Here is a 12,141-nt window from a genome sequence, read left to right on the forward strand (position 1 = left end):
CGACGACTGATTATCTTCAGAGTTACATGTCCTCAATACAGCTAGCCAGGAGGTATTCAACTGAAGAAACAATCAAAGGTAAAATGTCAACTTTCGTTTCTATTCAAGCTACTGCACCAACACCTGCACCGGTGTTGCACTGGCCAAGACCCCCGCCTGGACAGACCGCCTTGTCTGTCGACGGAGCTTTCTCGGGGGCTGATGGTTCAGCGGCGGCAAGGATGGTGCTGAGAAGAAGGGACGGTAGCGTCATATTTGCAGCGTATCGGTGCATCTTCAACTGCAATGATGCCCTAGAAGCCGAACTTCATGCTCTGATGCAGGGCATGGCTCTTGCTAACCAGCACTGTGAGGGGCCTATTATTGTTCAAACCGACTCTTCAGAAGCATTGTTGGCAATGAAGGGGGATAGTCTTTGTTTTTCTGCTTATGGACATTTGGTGGCTGAGATTCAGCACCACATGGGTGTAAGAGAGTTTATTCCGTAGAAAATTAAGTGTGAGCAAAATAGGGTAGCAGATCGATTGGCTTCGTATAGTCGTACGGAGAGTACTACTCCCGTATGGCTTAGTAGAGGTCCACCGTGTGTGGAGGAACTATTGCCTCTGGATTGTAACCCTGTGATCTTGGAATAAAATCTCTTTTACCCTCGCAAAAAAAGTAATCGGTAATATTTCAAGATGACATAAGCTCGCTTTATCATGGCACTATAACTAGACCTAACTCCCTATTTATATCGGACTTCTGGTTAAGGTAAATTTGATGTTTTGGTTTAATAAATCATAAACAAAACCATGGCTTAATATCTTTTTTTCTCAAATATTTAGAGTGATTTTTTTTGGAAAAGGAGGTCAAACCCCCGGCCTCTGCATCAATTGATGCATGCAGCCATCTTCATTAATTATTCTATAAAGGTCTGACAAGAACATAAATCGATCCACCGAAGCAACCACGAACACCTACAAACTCGATAATGTGGAGTGCTCTCATTCCCCATATCTATCGCCGATCCATCCACATAACGTATCGGGACCAACAGTCGGTGCAGCGTACCTAAAACGGACACCACATGCACACGTTTTAGAAGCCGCCATCATCATCGGACCACTAAGCCATCTTCAGGAGAGAGATCCGCATCATCCCTGCCAGGTCGGACATTCGTCGACGCCACCACGGCGCCATCGCCCTGTGCTCGTCCGCCCAAACGCGAAGAATCAGGAAGATCTGTCGTGTGTAGCACCTGGCAACCAGACATGACTCGGTGTAGCACCTGTCGGCTAGGCATGACTTGACAGCTCCACCGAAGCTCCGTGCATGACAAAGCCGCTCCACCTCCTGCCTCTGTTTTCCAGCGCTGCTACACAAACGATGCTTCCAAGAGAGAAACGATACCGTAGTATCGCCATCGTCCGATCTGGAAGACCAGATCCTAGGGTTTTCCCCCGAAGCAGCACGAGTGGGTCGATAGAAGTTACACGATGATGCCTTCATCAAGGTAGCGACCCAAAACGCCGCCATCGGCTCGGTTTTCACTGGCAACTCTGTCTCCCCAACTCGCAGCCGGGACTATATGATGGATCTGAAAATCCGACCACCCAGCCTCGGGCCGGCCATCTTCGACGGAGGAGGTGGCCACCACCACCACGCCCAGGGCCGGAGCCACCGACGTCCTCGAGTTGCGGGTCGATCCCAAGGGCAACAAGCCATTGACTAGACGGTACACGAGATCGGCAAGTGTGGCCCGCCGAAGCCCATCTAGGCCCAGATCGGGTGCCCAAGCCGCCGCCGTTGCACCTGTCGTCGTCCGCCGCCACCTGCCTGGCCGCCGCCACCCCGCACCCACTGCCGTAGATCCGTCCATCCTAGGCCGCCGTAGTCCTCACAGAACCATTGGCCGAGGAGAAATGCCGCCGCCGCCGCTGCGGCACACAGGCTTTGCCTATGACACCCTCGACGGCGGCGGTGAGGGGAGGACATGCGCTGGAGTGAAACGGGAGGCGGCAGGCGGGGGCGCTCCGGTGCGGCGCGGCGGAGCCCCATGGGAGCGGTGTAGGGTTAGGGGTGGTTCGTATTTAGAGTGATTGAGTTAAACGATAATCAGAACACATTATTTTATGGCATAAGATTATATAAGGATCGTGTTGTAAGCCCCTACTCGCTCATTATGGTGTCATTTGTGTGGGGGAAAAAAATCATGTTTACCCATTAGAGCTCCAGAAAATGCCACCTGAAGGGAACCTAAAGCTGACTTTTTGACGCCGTTGCATAGGGTACCTCCAACACTTATAAGTATGAGAGTGGCTTCTCCATGGTCGGTTTCATACCTGGGACTACCTATATGAAATTTTAGAGTAAATGAAAGAAAGGAATGTACTATCACAACTGGACAGTCAAACCATTTGTGTTACTAAATGATCTCATTGTTGTAGTCTGTCAATCATCTATTTCACATTTGCTTATGATAGTTTATGCTGTAAAGAAACTATTGCACTTCAGTGGATTTTCTTTTTTCATTAGCAAATTGACCCCTATAATGTTCAACCAGATGTACCGGAGCAAAGCAAAGCAGATGCTCTGCTTCGTGTCCGAGGCTCCGAGCTGGTCCTTTCCAAGCAAAGCAGAAGCTCTTCTGCCAGCCAGCGTGTCCGCCGGAGATGCTCTCAGGGTGGTGAGAGGGAAAGGGATAGCGTGTCCGCCAGAGATGCTCACACGGTGGCCGGAAGGAAAGGCGATAGCGTGTCCGCCGGAGATTCTCTTGGCTCCCGTGCGTTCTATCTTTCTTGTCCCAACCAAATATACATCTAACAGGCACACCTCCTCGGCCTTGGCCGCACTCTGCTCCACTCCAGTTTCCACTACCTGCCAGTACGTTGCCCCAAATTGATCCTCTCTCATTCCCAACTCCAACTCGACAGAGCCGGTGATCAATGGCGTCGGGCACCAGGGACGAAGCTCCCAGTCCCAGCTCGCCCGTTGCGGTCCAAACCAACTCTCCACGGGAGATGGATGCCCGGCTGCTAACGCTGGTCTGCTCAGGCACTTTCCAGGATCTAAAATCATTCCTCGACGGACAAGACCACCAAGCAGCTTCCGCCGTCGGAGGCTCGGCCACACGGCGACCTTCTGGTTGTTAGACTGTATTTACATGTGTATATTGTAACGCTGTATACCACCTCATTATATATATATGTGATAGGCCACCCCTAAAGGGTTGTGCCGGTTCCCCCAAAGCCTATTGTCTTACATGGTATCACGCTAGGTTACGTCCGCTTCCGCCTAAAAACCCTAAAACCGCCGCCGCCGCCGCCGCCGCCGCCGCCGCCGCCGCGCCCGCCGCCGCCGTCGCCCGACTGCTATGACGTGCGCCGCTGCGTCCGGCTCCACCGCCACCGGTTTTCTGCCGGCCTCCCTCGCGGCACTTCTCTCGAGGCCGCTGGATGCCGCCTCCCTTCAGGCGCCGATCGGGACACGGAGCGTCGGCTCCCTCTTCGCGCTCCCGCCGGCTGCTACTTCGCCCGGGCAGGCGCTTGTGGCCCACACCGCCGCCGCCCCGTCAACCGCGGCTGTCGCGCCCTCGGCCACTGCGCCGCTGGTGGCGGAGGACGTCGCGCTGGCAGGCTTCGCGGCGTCAACCGCGGCCATCGTGCCCTCTGTCACCGCGCCGGCTGCCCCTCTGACTGTCTCCACGGTGGTCTCACCTCAGCCAGTCTCCTCGATGGGATCGCAGCCGCCGCCGCCGTATCACTTCGGCCATCTCATCACCATCAAGTTGTCGTCGGACAATTACATCTTCTGGCGCGCGCAGGTTCTTCCGCTTCTTGGGAGTCACTATCTGCTTGGCTATGTCGACGGCTCTCTCCCTTGCCCTCCTGCGCTGGTTGACAGCGTGCACGGTCCGGTCTATAATCCGGCTCACCGTGTCTGGACAGGGCAGGATCAGGCGAACCTCTCCTCCATCCAGGGGTCGCTCTCTCCGGCCGTTGCTGGGCTTGTTGTCTTCGCCAAGGCGTCCCACGAGGCATGGACTATTCTTGAGCGCTCGTTTGCGGCACAGTCGCAGGCTCGTGTATCTGGGCTCCGTCGCCAACTTGGGGAGTGTCAGAAGCTTGACTCCACCGCCACTGAGTTCTACAACAAAGTCAAGAGTCTCGCCGACACGCTGGCCTCCATTGGACAGCCCCTCACCGACTCCGAGTTCAACTCGTTTATTGTCAATGGTCTTGATGAGGAGTATGACGCCCTAGTCGAGATCATCAATGAGAGGGGCAACCCCACGCCCATGCCAGCACACGAGGTTTTTTCACGCCTCCTGCTTACTGAGCAACGAGTCGAGACGCGCCGATCCAGGGGCAACGGCGCCCTCTCGGCAAACGCCGCCACCAAGGGTGGTCACTCCTCTGCTTCATCCAGGGCTCCTTCGGGGCAGTCACCACCACCCGCCTCGGCCCCTCCTCCTACTGCGACGCTACCAGGGGCTGGCAGTCCACGTGTGTGCCAGCTTTGTGGTCGCGATGGGCACTGGGCCTCGAAGTGTCACAAGCGCTTCCAGCGGGGTTTTCTTGGTCTCGGCAATGACGGGAAGGATACACGCAACTTTGCTCGTCAGGTCGCCATGGCTGATCGTCCGCCGCCGCAGAAGCCACAGGGACACACTCAGTCCTACTCCATTGATCCCCACTGGTACATGGACTCTGGGGCGACAGAGCACCTGACCAGTGAGATGGGGAAGCTTCACACTCGTGAACCCTACCATGGCTCCGACAAGATCCACACCGCCAATGGAGCAGGTATGCACATCTCCCATATTGGTCAAGCATCACTTCTCACTAGACATGCCAATAAGAGTCTTCAACTTCGCAATGTTCTTCGAGTTCCATCTGTGACACGTAATCTTCTTTCAGTTCCTAAACTCACTCGTGATAATAATGTGCTTTGTGAATTTCATCCTTTTGATCTTTTTATTAAGGATCGGGGCACGAGGGACATTCTTCTTAGTGGGCGGCTCTGCCAAGGTCTCTATCGTCTGGAGCATCCTGGGGTCGCTCGCGTCTTCAGTGGAGTTCGGGTATCTCCGTCACAGAGGCATGCTCGTCTTGGTCACCCGGCCACACCTATTGTCCGGCATGTTTTGCGTCGTCATGAGCTTCCTAGTGTGTCTAGTAATAAAGATGTAGCAGTGTGTGATGCTTGTCAGCAGGGGAAGAGTCATCAACTTCCTTTTTCGGAGTCCAGTCGTGAGGTGAAACATCCTTTAGAACTTGTGTTTTCAGATGTATGGGGTCCTGCTCAGACTTCTGTTAGTGGTCATAATTACTATATCAGTTTTGTTGATGCTTACAGCCGCTTTACCTGGCTTTATCTTATCAAACGTAAATCTGATGTGTTTGACATTTTTGTTCAGTTCCAAAAACATGTTGAACGCCTTCTCAAGCACAAAATTTTTCATGTTCAGTCGGACTGGGGTGGCGAGTATCGCAACCTCAACTCCTTCTTTCAGTCGCTTGGGATCACTCACCGTTTAGCATGTCCACATACACATCAGCAGAATGGTTCAGTAGAACGTAAGCATCGTCACATTGTTGAAGCTGGTCTGACTCTTTTGGCCCATGCATCTGGTCCGTTTCGTTTTTGGAGTGATGCTTTCACCACTGCATGTTCTCTCATCAATCGTACTCCCACTCGTGTTTTGAATATGAAGACTCCCATTGAAGTTCTCCTTAATGAACAACCGGACTACACCTTTCTCAAGGTGTTTGGGTGTGCTTGCTGGCCCCATCTCCGTCCATATAACAAGCGTAAGCTTGAGTTTCGTTCCAAGAAGTGTGTTTTTCTTGGTTATAGCTCTCTTCATAAAGGATACAAATGTCTTCATGTGCCCACTAATCGTTTCTACATCTCTCGGGATGTTGTGTTTGATGAGCATGTTTTTCCCTTTGCCAAACTCTCTGTGTCCACTACCGAGCCACCTGTCATGCATTCATCCTCTGTTGCTTCTGACCAATTTGATGATGTTGCATATTATCCTCTATTGTTGCCTAACCATGGTGCAGGCACTGGTCGTGGGGCTCGTTTGGAGATTCTGGAAGTGCCATCTTCCTCTTCGTCGCCATCGCCTTCATCCTCGACACCTTCTGTTGTGCATGAGGAGCACATGGCGCCCCTGCATGGCCTCGGTTTCCGTGCTCATGCACGGTCGATCGACGTCCTGGCCCGGTCGCCTCTGGCTTCTGGGCTGCCTTCGCCATCGTCGCGCCCTGCAACCCCGCCGACTGGGCCGGCCTCCTCGGTCCCCGTCTCGCCCAGGGCGTCGGGGCAGTCATCACCAGGCCTGGCCTCGCCCGCCCCTGCCTCGCCCAGGGTGTCTGGGCCCTTCTCACCAGGGCCGGCCTCGCCTGCTCTCGCCTCGCCAAGGCCGTCTGGGCCGGTGTCACCGGAGCTGGCCTCGCCCACTCTCGGTTCGCCCATGGCCTCTGAGCCCCTGTCGTCGGGCCAGTCTTCGCCATGCAGTCCGGAGTCGTCTGTCCCGAGCTCGCCTGAGGTGATTCCTGCATCTCCGGCGACCGTCACGTCTCCGTCACCTTCGCCTCCGCCGGCTCCTGCTGCTGCTCTACGTCCACATACGCGCAGTCGGAGTGGCATTTTTCAGCCTAAGCAACGTCATGATGGCACAGTTGCTTGGTTAGCGGCGTGCATGTCTGCTGCTCTCGCAGATCCATCCTCTGAGCCACGCACGTATCAAGCTGCTATGCGCATTCCTCATTGGAGAGAGGCCATGGAGCAGGAGTATCAAGCGCTTCTTCGCAATCAGACATGGACTCTTGTTCCTCCACAATCACGGGTAAATGTCATTGATTCCAAATGGGTTTTCAAAGTGAAGAGGCATTCTGATGGGTCCATTGAGCGCTATAAGGCTCGTCTGGTTGCTTGTGGTTTTCGACAGCGTTTTGGACTTGACTATGAAGACACCTTCAGTCCAGTGGTCAAGCCTACTACCATCAGACTTCTTCTCTCTCTGGCTGTTACTCGAGGTTGGTTTCTTCGTCAGCTTGATGTTCAAAATGCTTTTCTTCATGGTGTCTTGGCGGAGGAGGTTTACATGCGCCAGCCTCCGGGTTTCTCTGATCCGGATCGCCCTGATCATCTCTGTCGTCTGTCCAAGGCAATTTATGGTCTGAAGCAGGCTCCTCGTGCTTGGCATGCTCGTCTTGCAATGGCTCTTCGTGCTCATGGTTTTGCATCATCAACTGCTGACTCCTCATTGTTTCTTCTTCAAAGGCCTGAGATTACTATGTACTTGTTGGTCTATGTAGATGATATCATTTTGGTCAGCTCCTCTCAGTCGGCTGCTACTGCGCTTGTTCGCTCACTTGGTGCTGATTTTGCGGTCAAGGACCTTGGGAAGCTTCATTACTTTCTTGGTGTGGAGGTTACTTCTCGTGCTGCTGGCCTTGTTATGACGCAGAAGAAGTACTCTCTGGATTTGTTGCAGTGAGCTAGGATGCTTAAGTGCAAACCGACGACTACACCCATGTCTACCACTGATAAGCTCAATGCTGTTGATGGTGTGCTTCTTTCTTCTTCTGATGCGACAGAGTACAGGAGTATTGTTGGTGGGCTCCAGTACTTGACGATCACGCGACCAGACATTTCCTATGCTGTTAACCGAGTCTGCCAGTATCTGCAGTCACCCCGTGACACTCATTGGTCTGCTGTTAAGCGGATTTTGCGCTATATTCGTTTCACGGTGGCTCATGGTTTGCATATTCGGCCGTCTGACTCTGGTTGTCTTTCAGCATATTCTGATGCAGACTGGGCTGGCAATCCGGATGACAGGCGATCCACGGGGGGTTATGCTGTCTTCTTTGGCTCTAACCTGATTGCCTGGAGTGCTCGGAAACAGGCTACTGTCTCGCGTAGCAGTACTGAGGCTGAGTATAAGGCTGCGGCCAATGCCACATCAGAGATCATCTAGGTACAGTCCTTGCTTCAGGAGTTAAGTATACCCCAATCACAGCCTCCTGTTCTTTGGTGTGATAACATCGGTGCTACATACCTTTCTGCAAATCCGGTATTCCATGCCCGAACGAAACACATTGAAGTTGACTATCACTTTGTGCGTGAACGTGTCTCTCAGAAGCAACTACAGATCAAGTTTATTTCTTCCAAGGATCAACTTGCTGACATCTTCACCAAGCCATTGCCTTTGCCACAGTTTGAGACTTGCAGGCGCAATCTTACCCTTCTAGATTCATTAGAAAGTGGCTAAGATTGAGGGAGGGTGTTAGACTGTATTTACATGTGTATATTGTAACGTTGTATACCACCTCATTATATATATATATATGTGATAGGCCACCCCTGGAGGGTTGTGCCGGTTCCCCCCAAAGCCTATTGTCTTACACTGATGACGACGAGGAAGCATTTCTGAGAGAGTCGCTCCTGGACGGCGTCACCGTTGGAGGCGACACTGTTCTCCATGTGGTCGCCACCAATGGTGATTCTGAGGAGTTCCTGAAGAAAGCTGGCCTCGCCTGAAGAAAGCTGGCCTCGTCCACAGGAAGGCACGGAACCTCCTCTGTGCGCAGAACAATGACGGTAATACGCCGCTGCATTGTGCTGCACGGGAGGGGAACTTTGCCATGGTGTCTCTTCTCATTGATCTTGCCAGAGGCGATGATGACAATGCTAACAGTGTGATGGCATTGCTGAGAACAGAAAACAAAATCAAATGGACAGCCTTGCATGAGGCTATCAAGTCTGTCCTCTCTGGGCACGATGATATGGTCGAGTTGCTCATGAAGAAGGACCCGCAGTTGGCCAGTTTCCCGAAAGATGGCACATCGCCATTGTACCTGGCCATCTTGGAGGGGAAGAGTTTCATCGCGGAAACACTCTATGAGTTGAGCGGCGGGGTGCTCTCATACTCTGGACCAAATGGACAAAATGTACTGCATGCTGCTGTTCTCCGAGGCGAAGGTAAATGTGTTTTTTACCTGCCATTTTTCTTGTACATTTTTGAAATAATATGTCCAGTTTAAAATACATTTGCTTCATTACATTTTGGATTCAGGACCATTAGTGTATTGTTTGAAGCAAGGTTATACGACGAGTTCTAAGTTCTAAAAACATATAGTTTTGTGTGCTGGAATAATCCAAACAGAGTTTTTATCGGTATGTTAGTTTCGGAGTTTCATATGTCGAGTAAGTAAACGATTTAGAGTTTAGGCAGTCACTGAATAGGCTATATATGTGAATACGCATAGCTTGTACACCACCAGAAAACAAGAAGAGAAATAAAGATAAAAAAGAAAAGACGCACGATATGTGCTCCCTTGCATGCGCTCTCGTCGACCAAATTCAGTGCGGATAAATGAAATTGTGTCTAGTGTTTCCGTTCATGCTCGGAGTTGTGCATACATGATGAGTTGTGTTGCTGCTTGAGATGATCTGTCGCAAGATTGCGGCTTCAATATTTGGGAAAACCTAACATCTAGTTTAACATTATTTTCACATCTTTTTTGCCCTTTTGTTCTCTATTTATATTGATTGGTTTACCAACTCGCAGATCCTAAAAAGATGTTGGAATGGAACAACGTCCTTGCATCGCAACGGGATAACAACGGACGTACACCGCTTCACTTTGCCGCCACAGCTGTTCTAGGGAATCAGAAAATACTTTCACAAGTACTGAAAGCCAATGCAGAGGCATTGTATCAGCCAGACCACAATGGATCATTCCCCATACACATGGCTGCATCTGTCGGTGCAACAAGTGTAGTCAGTGAATTTATTGAAAATACGCCCAATTGTGCTGGTTTACGTGATGCTAGGAAAATGACATTTCTTCATGTTGCAGTTGATAATAAGAAAATATCGACAGTTAGTTATGCTTGCAAGAACGGAACATTATCATGGATTTTTAATATGCAAGACAAGAATGGGAACACTGCAGTACACCTAGCTGCTCAGGCTGGCAGTGTTAAAATATTTTGTTGTCTGTTCAGGAATAGACAAGTACAATTGAATTTGACAAATAAGAAAGGGGAGACTCCACTAGATATTTAAAGACATTATAACCGTGCACTTTTCCAGCCATCTCAGGCTATTTGCCTTTGTATCCGTCGGATCTTCAATTTTGGTCTTTCTTGATCGTCCGATTACCTCTGAACCCCATGTACTCGCTTCCTTCGCTACGACTGAGTGCTATCCGTGATGGGCCGCTGCTCCCGTGACAATTTCGGCAGCCAGCTATGTAATCGGGCCTAATGGGCTTCAACCCAGCCAAAAAAAGATGCATCTACTCAACCGTCCTTTCAAGCCTAAAAAAATGTACGCGGCCCCTTTCATTCACAGGGACGCAGCCGTTGCCTGGCGGCAGATGGTAGGGTGATGGCGACTGCATTGACGGATGCAACCGATGGCGCCTCATGGCCACTGCGCTTCAGGTCTGACTGGCATAGGGCCCCTAGCCGGTCGATCGAACAGCGTCCTGGCAGGTGACGCCACTCGGAAGTGGACCGGGATGCGAACATCCGGCTATCGATTGAACTTCATTTGCCATTGATTCATTGAGGTGTTAATCAGGGCCGATTAATGGAAATTGATGAATGGGCTGAACTAAAGATTATTCCTGATCAGTTATACATATGTTGATTCATGTTTTGCCTTTAATTTATGCACGCCCATATAATCTCCACCGCGTGATGTTCCTTCCCTGCTCCTCTCACTTATGCAACCATTCTCCTGTAGCCTTGGTTGATGGTTCCTTTCTACATCCCCTCTTCCCTGATCTCCATCAAATCCAATTTTAGAATTTATTTTGTTGATATTGTTCTTTCTACTCACAAACAGTGCAGCTTCGCCTGCGAATACCCTCCTCTGCAACACATCTCCTCTGTTCAATTCTGTGTGCAGATTTCCCAAGGTGCACCTTTCTGAAACAATTCCCTTTTGGAGTCAAATGTTTGAATCGCTTGAGCAGACCAGCACAAACCGCTTGTTGGTAGAGGCGGCACCGGGTATCATTCATGTGGACAGTGCAGAGCAGCATTGGTTCCACCATCTTGTACTCTCAGCACCCCACAAGGATTCACTCAGGTAAGAGCACCCTAGAGTTAAATCCTACTCCTCCGTTTCAAAATAGATGACTCAATTTTGTATTACCTTTAGTATAAAATTAGTACAAAGTTGAGTCATCTATTTTAGAGCGGAGGGAGTATTTCTAGAGCGTTACAATATATTCTACTTTTCATTACCACTATTGTTTCCTAATTATTGCAAGTCAGTGATATTTGAGTGAAGAAAGGGACATATACTGTACAAATTTATTCCCATCACGAGCTGCTTGACATCTGATGCCAGTTTTCGTTGCTTATGTTCTTTGGCTATGGGGATGTACTAGCTTTTTGGTATCCTAGCATTGGAGTGAACTTTGCAAACGAGCTACTGCTGCTACTGGTGGAAATGTGTATGTTCCTTGGTGTTTCAGAAAGATGCTCCAGGTCTATGTAGGATTAAAAAAAATAGTACTTCGTTTCAAATAATTAGGCACTATACTCTAGATGAAATCACTCATGCAAGTGGTATTTATCATGTAGTTGATCAGAAAGAGACGTCTTACACTCACAGATGTTTTGCAGCGGCTTGTAAGTGTGCGACGAGTGGAGGAATTCACCCATAAGGCATCAAAAATTGTGTATTCTCCCATCCTCTACTCACCGGTGTTCAGTGGTAGTATGCACACCTTCACCCCAGCCTGCTGCACTGTGACTCGAGTCATGCAATCAATCTGACTCCATAGCTTCTGAAGTCAATAATGTCATGTTGATGTACTGTCAGGATTAAGTTGGATTAGTTAGGCACTTGACTATTCTGAGCAAGGTAATATATGAGGTTGCCTTTTCACAAGATACATTTACTAATATATGAAGTCAATATACGGGCTGAAACAATGATGATCTCACAAGATACATTTACTACAGAAAGATAATGTATTCAGAGAATGAGAGAATGCTGATTTGTGTTTTTGTTGCCTTTTCTTGCTCAGTTCAGTTAGTTCCTCCTATTCCATGTAAAAATGGCATAAATTTTTTTAAGCCCCAATGGAAAAATATTGTAGTGCAATTGGAATTTGTATAAAGA

The 12,141-nt window shown here is 50.0% G+C and overlaps 1 pseudogene; it reads left to right on the forward strand.

Annotated features, from left to right (window-relative positions):
• The first annotated feature begins 326 nt into the window (after window positions 1–326).
• On the forward strand, window positions 327–10,065 carry LOC119316182 (annotated as a pseudogene).
• Window positions 10,066–12,141: the final 2,076 nt, after the last annotated feature.

The sequence above is a fragment of the Triticum dicoccoides genome, chromosome 6A (genome assembly GCF_002162155.2).
Source record: "Triticum dicoccoides isolate Atlit2015 ecotype Zavitan chromosome 6A, WEW_v2.0, whole genome shotgun sequence".
NCBI lineage: Eukaryota > Viridiplantae > Streptophyta > Magnoliopsida > Poales > Poaceae > Triticum > Triticum dicoccoides.